The sequence below is a fragment of the Oncorhynchus gorbuscha genome, linkage group LG06 (assembly GCF_021184085.1).
Source record: "Oncorhynchus gorbuscha isolate QuinsamMale2020 ecotype Even-year linkage group LG06, OgorEven_v1.0, whole genome shotgun sequence".
NCBI classification, from domain to species: Eukaryota; Metazoa; Chordata; class Actinopteri; order Salmoniformes; family Salmonidae; genus Oncorhynchus; species Oncorhynchus gorbuscha.
In genome coordinates, this window is record NC_060178.1 from 40,749,660 (window position 1) to 40,767,587 (window position 17,928).

General features: G+C 43.1%; 1 protein-coding gene across 5 annotated transcripts in view; it reads left to right on the top strand.

Annotated features, from left to right (window-relative positions):
* The window catches only part of LOC124037969 (potassium voltage-gated channel subfamily C member 1-like), a 147,059-nt gene that overhangs the window by 51,095 nt on the left and 78,036 nt on the right, over window positions 1-17,928 (top strand). The window lies entirely within an intron of this gene.

The following is a 17,928-nucleotide window of genomic DNA, read 5'->3' on the forward strand; positions in this document are numbered from 1 at the left end:
TGAAAATAGACCATATTAATATATGTAGCCTTAGAAATAAGGTTCATGAAATCAATAACTTGATAACATCAGATAACATTCATAAATAAGCTATTTCTGAGACTCACTTAGATAATTAATTTGATGATACAGCAGTAGCAATACAAGGATATAACATCTATAGAAGAGACAGAAATGCTTATGGGGGAGGTGTTGCTGTATATATTCAGCGCCGTATCCCTGTAATGCTTAGAGAAGACCTTGCAATATGTCAAGTGTAATTGAAGTGTTGTGGTTCAAATCAAATCAAATTTTATTTGTCACATACACATGGTTAGCAGATGTTAATGCGAGTGTAGCGAAATGCTTGTGCTTCTAGTTCCGACAATGCAGGTTCACTTGGCACATCTAAAGCCTTTTCTTTTGGGGTGTTGCTATAGGCCACCAAGTGCTAACAGTCAGTATCTAAATAATATGTTTGAAATGCTTGATAGTCTTTGTGATGTAAACAGAGAGGTCTACCTTCATGGGGACCTGAATATTGTCTGGTTTTCATCAAGCTGTCCACTCAAGAGGAAGCTTCTCACTGTAACCAGTGCCTGTAATCTGGTTCAGGTTATTAATCAACCTACCAGGGTGTTAACAAACTCTACAGGAACAAGATCATCCACATGTAACGATCACATTTTTAAAAATGATTTACTAATACTGTAGAACTTTGTTCTAAAGCTGTATCCAATTATTGCTAAGCATGCACCTGTTAAGAAACTGACTGTTAGTACAGTGAAGGCTCAATGGATTGATGAGGAATTGAGAACTGTATGGTTGAAAGAGATGGGGCAAAAGGAGTGGCTAATAAGTCTGGCTGCACATCTTACTGACTCACTTACTGCAAATTGAGAAATTATTTGACTAAACTCAACAAAAAGAAGCCAAGATTGATGATATAAAGAATGATGGAAAAAACTTTGGAGTACTTTAAATGAAATTATGGGCAGAAAGACAAATTCAACCTCCATCTTTCATATTCATCACAAAACCATTTGATGTTGACAAATATTTTAAAGATGACTTAATTGGCAAAGTGGGCTAACTTAGGCAGGAAATGCCAACAATGAACAGTGAGCAATTCTATTCATCCATCAAAAAATAATAATGAAAGAAAAGCATTGCAAATTTGAATTTTGTAAAGTTCGAGTGGGAGAGGTAGAAAAATTATTGTTATCAATCAATAATGACAGACCTCCTGCCATTGACAACTTAGATAGAAAGCTACTGAGGATGATAGCTGACTCTATAGACACTCCTATCTGTCATATTTTTAATCTGAGCCTTACATGTCCTCAGGCCTGGACGGAAGCAAAAGTAATTCCGCTACCCAAGAGCGGTAAAGTGGCCTTTACTGGTTCAAACAGCAGACCTACAAGCTTGCTGCCAGCTCTTAGCAAACTGTTGGAAAAAATTGTGTTTGACCAAATACAATGCTACAACACAGACTTTCAGCATGCTTATAGAGAAGGGCACTCAACATAATTTGTAAGTCGCTCTGGATAAGAGCGTCTGCTAAATGACTTAAATGTAAATGTAAATGTACTGCACTGACACTAATGACTGATGATTGGTTGAAATAAATAGATAATAAGAAGATTGTGGGAGCTGTACTGTTAGATTTCAGTGGAGCCTTTGATATTATTGACCATAACCTGTTGAAAAAACATATGTGTTATGGCTTTTCAACCTCTGCCATGTCGTGGATTCAGATCTATTTATCTAATAGAACTAAAAGGTTTTCTTTAATGGAAGCTTCTCTAATGTCAAATATGTAACGTGTGGTGTACCCCAGGGCAGCTCTCTAGGCCCTCTTCTCTTTTCATTTTTTTTTACCAATGACCTGCCGCTGGCATTATACAAAGCATGTGTGTCCATGTATGCTGATAATTCAACCATATATGCATCAGCAACCACAGCTAATGAAGTCACTGAAACCCTTAAAGAGTTGCAGTCTGTTTTGGAATGGGTGGCTAGTAATAAACTGGTCCTGAACATCTCTAACACTAAGAGCATTGTATTTGGTACAAATCATTCCCTAAGTTCCAGACCTCAGCTGGATCTGGTAATGAATGGTGTGGCTGTTGAATAAGTTGAGGAGACTAAATTACTTGGCGTTACCTTTTGATTGTAAACTGTCATGGTCAAAACATATAGATTCAATGGTTGTAAAGATGGGGAGATGTCTGTCCATAATAAAGAGATACTCTGCTTTTTTTTACAGCACACTCCAAAAAACAAGTTATGTAGGTTCTAGTTTTGTCTAATCTTGATTATTGTCCAGTCGTGTGGACCAGTGCTGCAAGGAAATACCAAGTTAAGCTGCCTGCTGGTCCAGAACAGATCAGCACATACTATGCATGCCAGTCTCGCTTGGATAAGAGTTGAGGAGAGACTGATTGCATCACTTCTTCTTTTTATAAGAAACAATGTGTTGTAAATCCCAAATTGTTTGCATAGTCAACTTACACACAGCTCTGACACGTACACTTACCCCACCAGACATGCCACCAGGGGTCTTTTCACTGTCCCCAAATCCAGAACAAATTCAAAAAAGCGTACGGTATTATACAGAGCCCTTATTGCATGGAACTTCCTTCCATCTCATATTGCTCAAATAAACAGCAAACCTGGTTTCAAAAAACAGATAAAGGAACACCTCACGGCACAATGCCTCGCCCCTATTTGACCTAGTTAGCTTGTGTGTAGGCATTGATATGTAGGCTACGTGTGTCTTTACATTTTTAAATGTAGTTCTGTTCTTGTCTGTTGATCTCCTGTAATTATGTCATGTTTTGTGTGGATCTCAGGAAGAGTAGCTGCTGCGTTTGCAACAGCTAATGGGGATCCTAATAACGTACCAAAAAGACACCAAAAACTGTTTAGAAACACCCCCTGTCATGTCCATTGTCAAACCTAAGACCTTTCAAATGTAATTTCTAATTCTTAAGTAATCCTGCGGGTCACTTTTCCAGGCAGACAGATCTACTGATATCACACACTTATTCATAAGACGTAACCACTGTAAATAATCACTTATTTATGAAAACAACAATTTATTAATCAGCGTCACCTTCATCCTACATTTTAATTGAATTCCTACTCTCTCTTAGACATCGGTCCAATCATTTCACTCTTCTTCTCTTTCTTTCTTTCTTTCTTTCTTTCTTTCTTTCTTTCTTTCTTTCTTTCTTTCTTTCTTTCTCTCTCTTCCTCCCCCTTCTCTACCCTTCTGTCTCTTTCTCCCCCTCATCTCTATCCCTCTACCTCTCTCCTCTTTCTGTTCTCTTCCCCCCTCCTCCCCTACTCTGCTGCAATGTCGAGGGTTTTCATATTGGTGCAGTGTTTAAAGATGTCCTCAGACCATTGCAGTGTGCAGTATGATGTTCAGGCCATTGCAGTGTTGAGTCTGTCTGTGTCTGTGTGTCTGCATCTGTGTGTGTGTGTGTGTGTGTGTGCAACTGACTGACTGACTGACAGACTCACTGTGTGTGTGTGTGTGTGTGTGTGTGTGTGTGTGTGTGTGTGTGTGTGTGTGTGTGTGTGTGTGTGTGTGTGTGTGTGTGTGTGTGTGTGTGTGTGTGTGTGTGTGTGTGTGTGCGCACTGACTGACTGACTGACAGACTCAGTGTGTGTGTGTGTGTGTGTGTGTGTGTGTGTGTGTGTGTGTGTGTGTGTGTGTGTGTGTGTGTGTGTGTGTGTGTGTGTGTGTGTGTGTGTGTGTGTGTGTGTGTGCAACTGACTGACTGACTGACTGACAGACTCACTGTGTGTGTGTGTGTGTGTGTGTGTGTGTGTGTGTGTGTGTGTGTGTGTGTGTGTGTGTGTGTGTGTGTGTGTGTGTGTGTGTGTGTGTGTGTGTGTGTGTGTGTGTGTGTGTGACTGACTGACTGTGTGTGTGTGTGTGTGTGTGTGACTGACTGACTGACAGACTCACTGTGTGTGTGTGTGTGTGTGTGTGTGTGTGTGTGTGTGTGTGTGTGTGTGTGTGTGTGTGTGTGTGTGCAACTGACTGACTGACTGACAGACTCACTGTGTGTGTGTGTGTGTGTGTGTGTGTGTGTGTGTGTGTGTGTGTGTGTGTGTGTGTGTGTGTGTGTGTGTGTGTGTGTGTGTGTGTGTGTGTGTGTGTGTGTGTGTGTGTGCAACTGACTGACTGGCAGACTCAGTGTGTGTGTGAGTTCAGGACAATATAGCCTACAAGACAACCCCATTGTCTCAGTGTGACTGAAAACCCACTACTAAGTGTTCTCCTCACAGCACTACCCTCGTCACTGTCACTCTTACATCTGGGTCAGGTAGACCAGGGCTGTGTCTGAAATGGGACCCTGTTCCCTATGTAGTGCACTACGTTTAACCGGGGCCCATGCATCCCCATTCTCCACCCTTCCCTGCATGCATTTAAAATAATTGGATTGGTGTAAGCATTGGCTGGAGGAGAGTTTCCACCATTTTTAAACCCATACACTTCAGAAGGGGGAGGTTGAGATTAGGCCATTCCTCTGACTTGACCTCTACCAGAAGGGCCGTCTGCCAGTCCATCTCCATCAGTAGGTGTGTTGTTAGTCTGACTGCGTCCCAAATGGCACCCGTTTCCCTACATAGTGCACTTTGGGACACACCCTACAGGGTTCATTCAGCACACTTTCCTCTTGTGTCTGAAAATATTACTAGTTGTCAAATCCTTGCTTCCTCTATCATTGTTTCCTCCATTCTTCACCTCCCTCTCAAAGCGTTTTCGAAGAGGTCAGAGTGGAGGGACCTTCGATCTGTTCCTCCAAGGGAACAAGGATGGATGAAACAAGGACTGAGGAAGTAAGGATTTTAAGTCACAGTCATGGACTAGGAGGATAGTAGGGGCCTGTGAGCTGCTAGAAATGGGGAATATCTCACCCTGCAACTGCAAGGGCCAGGGGAACGGCAGGCTTTTGCTCCAGCCAAGGTTACACACACACACACACACACACACACACACACACACACACACACACACACACACACACACACACACACACACACACACACACACACACACACACACACACACACACACACACACACACACACACACACACACCTCTTGTTTTAACTTGTGGACACTCAAATCATATTTTCTCTAACCCCTAAACCTAACCTTAATCCTGACCTTAACACCTAAACCTAACCTTTAACCTCAAACTCTAATTCTAAACCTAACACTAATTCTAACCCCAAACTCAATAGAATTAGCCTTTTTCCAAGTGGGGGCTGGCAAAATGTCCTCAGTTGGTCAAATGTTTGTTTGTTTACCAATCTTGTGGGGACTTCTCGCCTCACAAGTATAGTTAAACATCTCCACACACACACACACACACACACACACACACACACACACACACACACACACACACACACACACACACACACACACACACACACACACACACACACACACACACACACACACACACACACACACACACACACACACACACACACACACACACACACACACCATCTATAATAAAACATGCATGTCAAGGGAGGGAACTGTTAAATGTTTGATAAAGCAACAGAAAGAGAAAGATCCAATGGAAAGAGAAACTAGATTTGCAAACACATACAAAATAAAGAGTCCCCAAAAGTGGAGCTTGAGTGCTTTAGGATGGTGAGGCGAGGCAGGTGACATCACAGGCAATGGGCTCGCCGGTGTCTCTAGTCGGCACGGAAACGGGTCTCCTCATCATCAGCGTTTCCAGGCCACAGTGAGATGAGATGAGACTTGTTAAATGAGTTCATGTTAATAGGCTGGGGGAATTAAGCAGCTCTCCCAGGAGCATCCAGACCACTCATTTGGGCTGTTTAAAAAAAAAAAAAAAATCTGTCATGAGAAGATTGGCCCGACTGCTGCATTTGAGAAACATCCTCAAAGACATCTATAATATAATGTAAAGGTATATATACACTGGAGCCACTGGGTTGGTTTGATATTCATAATGTCGGTTGAGTGTGTTTAGGCTTTAATATTTTGGGAAATGTTGTTGTATGTGTGTACCTGCATGTGTGTGTGCTTGTGCATGTATGTTTTGTGTTGTATGAAACGCAAGCTCCCTTTCCAGATGTACGTGTTTCTCTCTATACTGAGATCTGAGCAGGCATTTCGCAAGACTGCTGCTACTCTGCAGCCAGGGCTCTGGAAGGACCCCGATACATTCAGGCAGCTTACTGCATAGACCAGAGAGAGAGGGAAGGGGAGGGAGAGAGAGAGAGACAGAGGAGGAGGAGGAGTGTGGAGGTATGGGAGAGCTAAAGATCTAGAGGTAGAGAGCAAGCAAGTGAGTGAGAGAGAGAGGGAGAGAGCGATTTCAGTGTGAAAGAAAGGGGAGGAGGAAGGGGATAGCGAAGGAACAGAGAGGAGGGGAGGGGAACGCTGCAGAGGGGGAAACAGCAACACCACACACACACACACACACACACACACACACACACACACACACACACACACACACACACACACACACACACACACACACACACACACACACACACACACACACACACACACACACACACACACACACACACACACACACACACTTGTGTATATAAGTGACTGTAATGACGTGTTACATAAAGGGAATTCATTGGGTGGCAGAAACAAAGACAGAGGGGCAGAGAAAGAGGGGCAGAGAAAGAGGGGCAGAGAAAGAGGGGCAGAGAAAGAGGGGCAGAGAAAGAGGGGCAGAGAAAGAGGGGCAGAGAAAGAGGGGCAGAGAAAGAGGGGCAGAGAAAGAGGGGCAGAGAAAGAGGGGCAGAGAAAGAGGGGCAGAGACAAAGACAGAGGGGCAGAGAAAGAGGGGCAGAGAAAGAGGGGCAGAGACAAAGACAGAGGGGCAGAGGAGACAAAGACAGAGGGGCAGAGGAGACAAAGACAGAGGGGCAGAGGAGACAAAGACAGAGGGGCAGAGGAGACAAAGACAGAGGGGCAGAGGAGACAAAGACAGAGGGGCAGAGGAGACAAAGACAGAGGGGCAGAGGAGACAAAGACAGAGGGGCAGAGGAGACAAAGACAGAGGGGCAGAGGAGACAAAGACAGAGGGGCAGAGGAGACAAAGACAGAGGGACAAAGACAGAGGGGCAGACAAAGACAGAGGGGCAGAGGAGACAAAGACCGAGGGGCAGAGGAGACAAAGACCGAGGGGCAGAGGAGACAAAGACCGAGGGGCAGAGACGGAGGGGCAGAGGCAGAGGGGGGGCAGAGGGGGAGCTGGAGAGATGCAGAAAAAGAGAGGCATATAGAGACTGAGGCAGAGAAAGACCGAGAGAAAGGCAGGAGGTGAGGTAGAGGGCGAGGCAGAGAGAGGTTGGGCGATATGGCCTAAAAATCATACCTCAATTTATTTATTTATGGGCGATTCAGAATATACACTACCGTTCAAAAGTTTGGGATCACTTAGAAACGTCCTTGTTTTTGAAAGAAAAGCACATTTTTCTTGATTTTTGAAATGTTTTCTCTAAATAAGCTTTGTTGTACAAGTAAAGGTAAAATACACTGCATTTTAAACAGTCAACAATAATTTAATGAATTCATGGCTTGTGAAATTATACTTTGGCTACCTTCCACAATAATGACCCACTAATAATGTAATTATTTTATCAAATTAGTTTAACTGTCTATGAAAATGCAATTTTTGTTACAAATTTGACCAAAACCATGCATAATGCACAATCACTAATAATGACCAACTTCTTGTAGCAGCCGTTATAGAAAATGTACACAGGTCTCAAAAGCAATCTCTGAAGCACAATTCCATGTGCTAGTGCGTAGCCTGCTAATCTTTATATTTAAGGTTTAGCCAACTTGGATCTATTTGCTAGCTAACAGGGTAGAACAGTTGAATTTGGTATCAAATCAAATCAAATTTTATTTGTCACATACACATGGTTAGCAGATGTTAATGCGAGTGTAGCGAAATGCTTGTGCTTCTAGTTCCGACAATGCAGTAATAACCAAAAAGTAATCTAACTAACAATTCCAAAACTACTGTCTTATACACAGTGTAAGGGGATAAGAATATGTACATTAGGATATATGAATGAGTGATGGTACAGGGCAGAATACAGTAGATGGTATCGAGTACAGTATATACATATGAGATGAGTATGTAGACAAAGTAAACAAAGTGGCATAGTTAAAGTGGCTAATGATACATGTATTACATAAGGATGCAGTCGATGATATAGAGTACAGTATATACGTATACATATGAGATGAATAAGGTAGGGTATGTAACATTATATAAGGTAGCATTGTTTAAAGTGGCTAGTGATATATTTACATCATTTCCCATCAATTCCCATTATTAAAGTAGCTGGAGTTGAGTCAGTGTCAGTGTCAGTGTGTTGGCAGCAGCCACTCAATGTTAGTGGTGGCTATTTAACAGTCTGATGGCCTTGAGATAGAAGCTGTTTTTCAGTCTCTCGGTCCCAGCTTTGATGCACCTGTACTGACCTCGCCTTCTGGATGATAGCGGGGTGAACAGGCAGTGGCTCGGGTGGTTGTTGTCCTTGATGATCTTTATGGCCTTCCTGTGACATCGGGTGGTGTAGGTGTCCTGGAGGGCAGGTAGTTTGCCCCCGGTGATGCGTTGTGCAGACCTCACTACCCTCTGGAGAGCCTTACGGTTGTGGGCGGAGCAGTTGCCGTACCAGGCGGTGATGCAGCCCGCCAGGATGCTCGCGTATGTATGAACACACCCTTCTGTCCATCTCCCACTGTTTGAACAGCATGCTAGCCTGTCCACTTTGTTCTTAAGTTTTCGTTTTTGCGTCTTTTACTTTTGGTTTAAGCTTCAAACAGCTTCAAATACAATATTTTTTGTTAATCGAAAATATATTTCACAGCCGTTTAGACGGTGCAATGATTCTCTACACTATAACTTTGCTTGTTTTGTCACACAAACTGAAATTAGGCAAACTATTATAATTTTAGCAACCAAGAAATAGTGGAGCGATTTCTGCATAGTGCCTCATTAAGTTTTAGTTTATTATTGTAAAATAATGTCTCAATGTGTTTCACCGTCTATATGAGCGGTTCTGCTGGACCAAACCGCAAATGGCGAGGAGAAATCGCATTTTGTCAGAGAGGAAAAAGTTATTTTTCCTATTTGTTGTTCTCAGTGGCAGGGGGATGAGGTTGGTATTTGTGTGTAAATTGGAAGTTGCACAGTCACAGCAGAAGGAGCGCGACCAAAAAGACAACACGAGAACAAGTGGACATAAATACAGGCATTTGGAATATCGTACTAAAACATACTTTGAATCTAATCTAAACATGAATCTAATTAATTCAATATATTGCCCAGCCATAGTTTGAGGCTGGGTTGCCGATTGGTTAGGTTGAGGCTTGGTTAGATTGAGGTTGGTTTAGGTTAAGTTTGGTTGAGGCTTGGTTGAGTTAGGTTGGGTTGAGGTTGTGTTCGGTTTGGTTTGGTTGAGGCTGGGCTGAAGTTGGGTTAGGTTATGTTGAGTTGAAGCTGGGTTGAGGTTGGGTTGGGTTAGGCAGTGTTGAGATTGGGTTGGGTTGAAGCTGGGTTGGGTTAGTTTGGATTCAGGTCGGTTGTGTGAGAGAGAGTGAGGTTCCGTGTGCCTGAGATGAACAGGTACTATTGATCCAGGGGGCCGAGAGAAGAAAAGGCCTGGTGCTTTAAACAGGCACACCGGTTCAATCAATAGACATTTATCTATGTGAAGGCGAACATGACATGTCTGTTTTCATAATGGTGGCCGCGCATTGCCCACAGCGTCGTAACTCACTAACCCTCATCTCTCTCTCTCTCTCCCTCGCTCTCTATTCATCTCCCTCTTCCTTTCCCCCTCGCTCTGTCTCTACTGTACAGTCACACTCCATCTTGAATCCCCCTCTCACCGATTTCTACCTCTGCCTCTCTTTTCCCCCAGCTCTTTCTCTCTCTCCCTCTCTCACCATTTCTCTCTCTCTTTCTGTCTCAGTGCAGTGTCAATGAGATTGCAGCATTCAGGATGTCCATACTGTTTTAGCTGCATCCCTCTCTCTCTCTCTCTCTCTCTCTCTCTCTCTCTCTCTCTCTCTCTCTCTCTCTCTCTCTCTCTCTCTCTCTCTCTCTCTCTCTCTCTCTCTCTCTCTCTCTCTCTCTCTCTCTCTCTCTCTCTCTCTCTCTCTCTCTCTCTCTCTCTCTCTCTCTCTCTCTCTCTCTCTCTCTCTCTCTCTCTCTCTCTCTCTCTCTCTCTCTCTCTCTCTCTCTCTCTCTCTCTCTCTCTCTCTCTCTAAGTGTGTATTTTTGGTCTGTTGTTCGTGGTGTCTGGCACCACCTATCTTCCGTCTTTTATCAGAAGCACAGGTCTGAATGCACACTACAGTACCACTGCAATGACCCAAAACGCAGCACATATATATATATAGCTACATATCAGGGAACATTCATTCAGCAAATATTTTATTTACATTCACAGTCAGCTGATTGTCCAAAGCTATGTGTCTATTCTCATTGACAAGAGTTAAGGCGGATTTTGAGAGATTCTAATGGTATCTATTCTCGAGAGAAACTACTGTAATGTAAACTTGCGTATTTCTCATGTCTCGAATGCTATCTCCGGAGGTCGCGCACGACACTCGTCCAACAGATGCCCCCCTCTAAGCAGGGGAGTGTAAACAGAATTGTGTCCTTGAGCCCAACATTCATACAGTAGAAATACTAATAGCAGAGTAATGTTTTTGAAACAGCTGAAATGTAGACATGTTCATTATATTTTAAACTAGTTTTATTGAGTTTTCATCTGAAATTGCATTAACAACTTGTTACATTCTCAAATTGTCGCCCGTAGCTTTAAAAAAAATGGAAGCTCAACGGTGTTGACTTATATGATATTAATAAAAATGTACATTTATATTCGTATGAGAGGGGTGAAAGTTCATGTTTGATATGCTAACATTACTAGCTAGCTAGCCCAATAATGGAAGAAAGGAGCCAAGGACCATACATGTTCTGTTTAAAGGTGAATTAGCTCTGGAAACCAAAACAGCCTAACACTCCATCTCAATTGCTGTACAGATCTAGAAACTTACATCACTCTACTTTCATATCACATCAAAATAATTTCACATATGCAAAATACGTTTTACCACAGTTGCAGCAGACAGTATTTTTCAGTGACAACATGTTTGTGGCGTCCATCTTCCGTTTACACACAGGTATTCGGAGACGCAGATAAATAATTAGCACAGGTAGTCAGACACTCTATCTTCGTCTGTTTTCCGTAAACATGCGCTGTAACATGGGAATATGGCTGTGTGTGAACCGTAACCCTATTAAGGTGTCTAGTAATTGAACTTATTTTGTATTTGTATTATTTTGCGCTGATATGAAATATATGCTACTTATGTTTCCAAAACCGTACTGCAAGCGATGCATGTTCATTTTTAGAGGAAGCGTCGGAAATTTTAACAAAACTGCCCTGGTCAGAAGATACTATCGTCAATAGGCGATAAACCAGTTACCATCTATGAATGGTGTTCTAGCTAGCTAGCTGTGTTATTGTCTTGCAAGCTACATTTAATGTGTGTACTAATGAGAAAATAAACCCTTTAATTGTTTGTACATGCGTGCACATTTTTGCATTATTCAAGAGTGTAATAAGGCTTGGTTGCATTATTTAAGATAAAATCTGAATTTAAGACCAAAAAGCACATTTTTGTTTTCATGAATTTGTACAATATAGCAGCTCAGTTAAACAACTAGTCGAATCTAATAGTTAGGCCTGTTTTCAATTTTTGAAGATCAAGGGGTATTAAATGAATTGGAATGACAGAAAATCGGACAGACTGTTGTTTTTTATGTAAAGATATAGCCTGTCGTAGAAAGCAACGGGTTAGATGAAGACTACATAACCAACCCATGAAGTAAAAATGCAACATCTATTTATGGCCAGCTATGTAAACTCTAACATGGATTTATCCTGCAGTAGATGGTAAATTTGTAATATAAATCAAATCTAATTTTATTGGTCACATACACGTGTTTAGCAGATGTTATTGCGGGTGTAGTGAAATGTTAGTGCTTCTAGCTCTGACAGTGCGGTAATATCTAACAAGTAATATCTAACAGTTTCACAAAATATACCCAAAATACACGTATATATAAGTAAGGAATGGATTAAGAATATATATACATACAGTTGAAGTCGGAAGTTTACATACACCTCAGCCAAATACATTTAAACTCAGTTTTTCACAATTCCTGACATTCAATCCTAGTAAAAAATCCCTGTCTTAGGTTAGTTAGGATCACCACTTTATTTTAAGAATGTGAAATGTCAGAATAATAGTAGAGAGAATGATTTATTTCAGTTTTTATTTCTTTCATCACATTCCCAGTGGGTCAGAAGTTTACATATACTCAATTAGTATTTGGTAGCATTCCCTTTAAATTGTTTAACTTGGGTCAAACGTTTCGGGTAGCCTTCCACAAGCTTCGCACAATAAGTTGGGTGCATTTTGTCCCATTCCTCCTGACAGAGCTGGTGTAATTGAGTCAGGATTGTAGGCCTCCTTGCTCGCACACACTTTTTCAGTTCTGCCCAAAAATTTTCGATGGGATTGAGGTCAGGGCTTTGTGATGGCCACTCCAACACCTTGACTTTGTTGTCCTTAAGCCATTTTGCCACAACTTTGGAAGTATGCTTTGGGTCATTGTCCATATGGAATACCCATTCACGACCAAGCTTTAACTTCCGGACTGATGTCTTGAGATGTTGCTTCAATATATCCACATAATTTTCGTCCCTCATGATGCCATCTATTTTGTGAGGTGCACCAGTCCCTCACAACATGATGCTGCCACCCCCGTGAAACCCCTTTTTCCTCCAAACATAACAATGGTCATTATGGCCAAACAGTTATATTTCTGTTTCATCCGACCAGAGGACATTTCTCCAAAAAGTACATTCTTTGTCCCCATGTGGAGTTGCAAACCGTAGTCTGTCTTTTTTATGGAGGTTTCGGAGCAGTGGCTTCTTCCTTGCTGAGCGGCTTTTCAGGTTATGTCGATATAGGACTCATCTTACTGTGGATATAGATATTTTTTACATGTTTCCTCCAGCATCTTCACAAGGTCCTTTGCTGTTGTTCTGGGATTGATTTGCACTTTTCGCACCAGAGTATGTTCATCTCTAGGAGACAGAACATGTCTCCTTCCTTAGCGGTATGACAGCTGTTTGAACAGATGAACGTGGTACCTTCAGGCATTTTGAAAATTGCTCCCAAGGATGAACCAGACTTGTGGAAGTCTACAAAAAATGTTTTGTTGTCTTGGCTAATTTATTTTCATTTTCCCATGATGTCAAGCAAAGAGGCACTGAGTTTCAAGGTAGGCCTTGAAATACATCCAGAGGTACACCTCCAATTGACTCAAATGATGTCAATTAGCCTATCAGAAGCTTCTAAAGCCCTGACATCATATTTATGACATAATCTGTCTGTAAATTGTTGGAAAAATGACTTGTGACATGCACAAAGTAGATGTCCAAACCGACTTGCCAAAACTATAGTTTGTTAACAAGAAATGTGTGGAGTGGTTGAAAAATCAGTTTTAATGACTCCAACCTAAGTGTATGTAAACTTCCGACTTCACTGTACATATGAACTGGGCGATGCAAATCAAATCAAATTTTATTTGTCACATACACATCGTTAGCAGATGTTACTGCGAGTGTAGCGAAATGCTTGTGCTTCTAGTTCCGACAATGCAGTAATAACCAACAAGTAATCTAGCTAACAATTCCAAAACTACTACCTTATAGACAGACACAAGTGTAAGGGGATAAGAATATGTACATAAAGATATATATGAGTGAGTGATGGTACAGAGCGGCATAGGCAAGATACAGTAGATGGTATTGAGTGCAGTATATAACATATGAGATGAGTATGTTAACAAAGTGGCATAGTTAAAGTGGCTAGTGATACATGTATTACTGTATTATTGTATGGCTGTTTAACAGTCTGATGGCCTTGAGATAGAAGCTGTTTTTCAGTCTCTCGATCCCAGCTTTGATGCACCTGTACTGACCTCGCCTTCTGGATGATAGCGGGGTGAACAGGCAGTGGCTCGGGTGGTTGTTGTCCTTGATGATCTTTATGGCCTTCCTGTGACATCGGGTGGTGTAGGTGTCCTGGAGGGCAGGTAGTTTGCCCCCGGTGATGCGTTGTGCAGACCTCACTACCCTCTGGAGAGCCTTACGGTTGTGGGCGGAGCAGTTGCCGTACCAGGCGGCGATACAGCCCGACAGGATGCTCTCGATTGTGCATCTGTAGAAGTTTGTGAGTGCTTTCGGTGACAAGCAAAATTTCTTCAGCCTCCTGAGGATGAAGAGGCGCTGCTGCGCCTTCTTCACGATGCTGTCTGTGTGGGAGGACCAATTCAGTTTGTCTGTGATGTGTACGCCAAGGAACTTAAAACTTACTACCCTCTCCACTACTGTTCCATCAATGTGGATAGGGGAGTGTTCCCTCTGCTGTTTCCTGAAGTCCACAATCATCTCCTTAGTTTTGTTGACGTTGAGTGTGAGGTTATTTTCCTGACACCACACTCCGAGGGCCCTCAACTCCTCCCTGTAAGCAGTCTCGTCGTTGTTGGTAATCAAGCCTACCACTGTTGTGTCGTCCGCAAACTTGATGATTGAGTTGGAGGCGTGCGTGGCCACGCAGTCGTGGGTGAACAGGAGAGGGCTCAGAACGCACCCTTGTGGGGCCCCAGTGTTGAGGATAAGCGGGGTGGAAATGTTGTTGCCTACCCTTACCACCTGGGGGCGGCCCGTCAGGAAGTCTAGTACCCAGTTGCACAGGGCGGGGTCGAGACCCAGGGTCTCGAGCTTGATGACGAGCTTGGAGGGCACTATGGTGTTAAATGCCGAGCTGTAGTCGATGAACAGCATTCTCACATAGGTATTCCTCTTGTCCATATGGGTTAGGGCAGTGTGCAGTATGGTGTAGATTGCATCGTCTGTGGACCTATTTGGGCGGTAAGCAAATTGGAGTGGGTCTAGGGTGTCAGGTAGGGTGGAGGTAATATGGTCCTTGACTAGTCTCTCAAAGCACTTCATGATGACGGAAGTGAGTGCTACGGGGGGCGGTAGTCGTTTAGCTCAGTTACCTTAGCTTTCTTGGGAACAGGAACAATGGTGGCCTTCTTGAAGCATGTGGGAACAACAGACTGGGATAGGGATTGATTGAATATGTCCGTAAACACACCAGCCAGCTGGTCTGCGCATGCTCTGAGGGAGCGGCTGGGGATGCTGTCTGGGCCTGCAGCCCTGCGAGGGTTGACACGTTTAAATGTTTTCCTCACGGCGGCTGCAATGAAGGAGAGTCTGCATGTTTTAGTTGCGGGCCGTGTCAGTGGCACTGTATTGTCCTCAAAGAGGGCAAAAAAGTTATTTAGCCTGCCTGGGAGCAAGACATTCTTGTCCGTGACTGGGCTGGTTTTCTTTTTGTAATCCGTGATTGACTGTAGACCCTGCCACATACCTCTTGTGTCTGAGCCGTTGAATTGAGATTCTACTTTGTCTCTATACTGACACTTAGCTTGTTTGATTGCCTTGCGGAGGGAATAGTTACACTGTTTGTATTCGGTCATGTTTCCAGTCACCTTGCCCTGATTAAAAGCAGTGGTTCGGGCTTTCAGTTTCACGCGAATGCTGCCATCAATCTACGGTTTCTGGTTTGGGAATGTTTTAATCATTGCTATGGGAACGACATCTTCAACGCACGTTCTAATGAACTCGCTCACCGAATCAGCGTATTCATCAATGTTGTTGTCTGACGCAATACGAAACATATCCCAGTCCACGTGATGGAAGCAGTCTTGGAGTGTGGAATCAGATTGGTCGGACCAGCGTTGAACAGACCTCAGCGCGGGAGCTTCTTGTTTTAGTTTCTGTCTGTAGGCAGGGATCAACAAAATGGAGTCGTGATCAGCTTTTCCGAAAGGAGGGCGGGGCAGGGCCTTATATGCGTCGCGGAAGTTAGAATAGCAGTGATCCAAGGGTTTTCCAGCCCTGGTTGCGCAATCGATATGCTGATCAAATTTAGGGAGTCTTGTTTTCAGATTAGCCTTGTTAAAATCCCCAGCTCCAATGAATGCAACCTCAGGATATATGGATTCCAGTTTGCAAAGAGTCAAATAAAGTTTGTTCAGAGCCATCGATGTGTTTGCTTGGGGGGGAATATATACGGCTGTGATTATAATCGAAGAGAATTCCCTTGGTAGATAATGCGGTCGATATTTGATTGTGAGGAATCCTAAATCAGGTGAACAGAAGGACTTGAGTACCTGAATGTTGTTATGATCACACCACGTCACGTTAACCATGAAGCATACGCCCCGCCCCTCTTCTTACCAGAAAGATGTTTGTTTCTGTCGGCACGATGCGCGGAGAAACCAGCTGGCTGCACCGATTCCGATAGCGTCTCTCCAGTGAGCCATGTTTCCGTGAAGCAAAGAACGTTACAGTCTCTGATGTCCCTCTGGAATGCTACCCTTGCTCGGATTTCATCAACCTTGTTGTCAAGAGACTGTACATTGGCGAGAAGAATGCTAGGGAGTGGTGCATGATGTGCCCGTCTCCGGAGTCTGACCAGAAGACCGCTCCGTTTCCCCCTTTTACGAAGTCATTTTTTTGGGTCGCCGGCTGGGATCCATTCCATTGTCCTGGGTGAAAGGCAGAACACAGGATCCGCTTCGCGAAAGTCATATTCTTGGTCGTACTGATGATGCAATATGTAAACAATTTAAAAGTGGCTAAGATACTGTGGAATAGTGTGGATGGCAGTTTATACATATGAGATGAGTAATGGAAGATACGGAACATTATTTAAGTGGCTTGTAATCCATTTCTAAAAGTGGCCAGTGATTCCTAATCTATGTCTATATGCAACCGTCTCTGATGTGCTAGTGATGGCCGTTTAGCAGTTTGATGGCCTTGAGATAGAAGCTGTTTTTCAGTCTCTCTGTGTCAGCTTTTATGCACCTGTTCTAACCTGGATGATAGCGGGGTGAACAGGCAGTGGCTCGGGTGGTTAATGTCCTTGATGATATTTTTGGCCCTCCTATGGCATCGGGTGCTGTAGGTGTCCAGGAGGGCGGGATGTTTGGCCCCAGTAATGTGTGGGCAGACCGCACCACCCTCTGGAGAGCTTTGCGGTTGTGGGCGGTGCAGTTGCCGTACCAGGCGGGGATACAGCCCGACAGGATGCTCTCAATTGTGCATCTGTAAAAGTTTGTGAGGGTTTCAGGGGCCAGGCACCACTCAAATATATTTAGGCTCTTGAGGTTGAAGAGGCGCTGATGAGCCTTCTTCACCACATTGTCTGTGTGGGGGGACCATTTCAGTTTGTCAGTGATGTGTACGTTGAGGAACTTGAAGCTTTCTACCTTCCCTCATCTCCTCCCTGTAGGCTGTCTCATCGTTGTTGGTAATCATTAGAAGAAGACAATGTTTTATCTAATGGCCTCTTTAGTAGTTTGACATTTATGAGTCTCGTCCTTGAGGCAGAATTGAGTGATTTCAGCTAGTTTTGTGTGTCATCATATTGGTCTCTGACTTGTGGTCACTCGCTCAGGTGGAACAAACTTACATTTGCACTGAAAATGTAATTGAAAAAACAGAAAGTTTTTAATAATAAATAAATAATTAAATAACCAAATAATTTTGGTGCAAATGTTTTTTCTGAATGTAAAAGTAATCCTAGAAGTAATCATTTAGTTTTTCAAAAATCTCTGTAATCTGACGACAATATTTTTGTTGGTAAACATAACGAATTACAGTCACCATTTTTTTGTAATCCGTTACTCCCCAATCCCCAATCCCGACTGTATGGTTGGTATG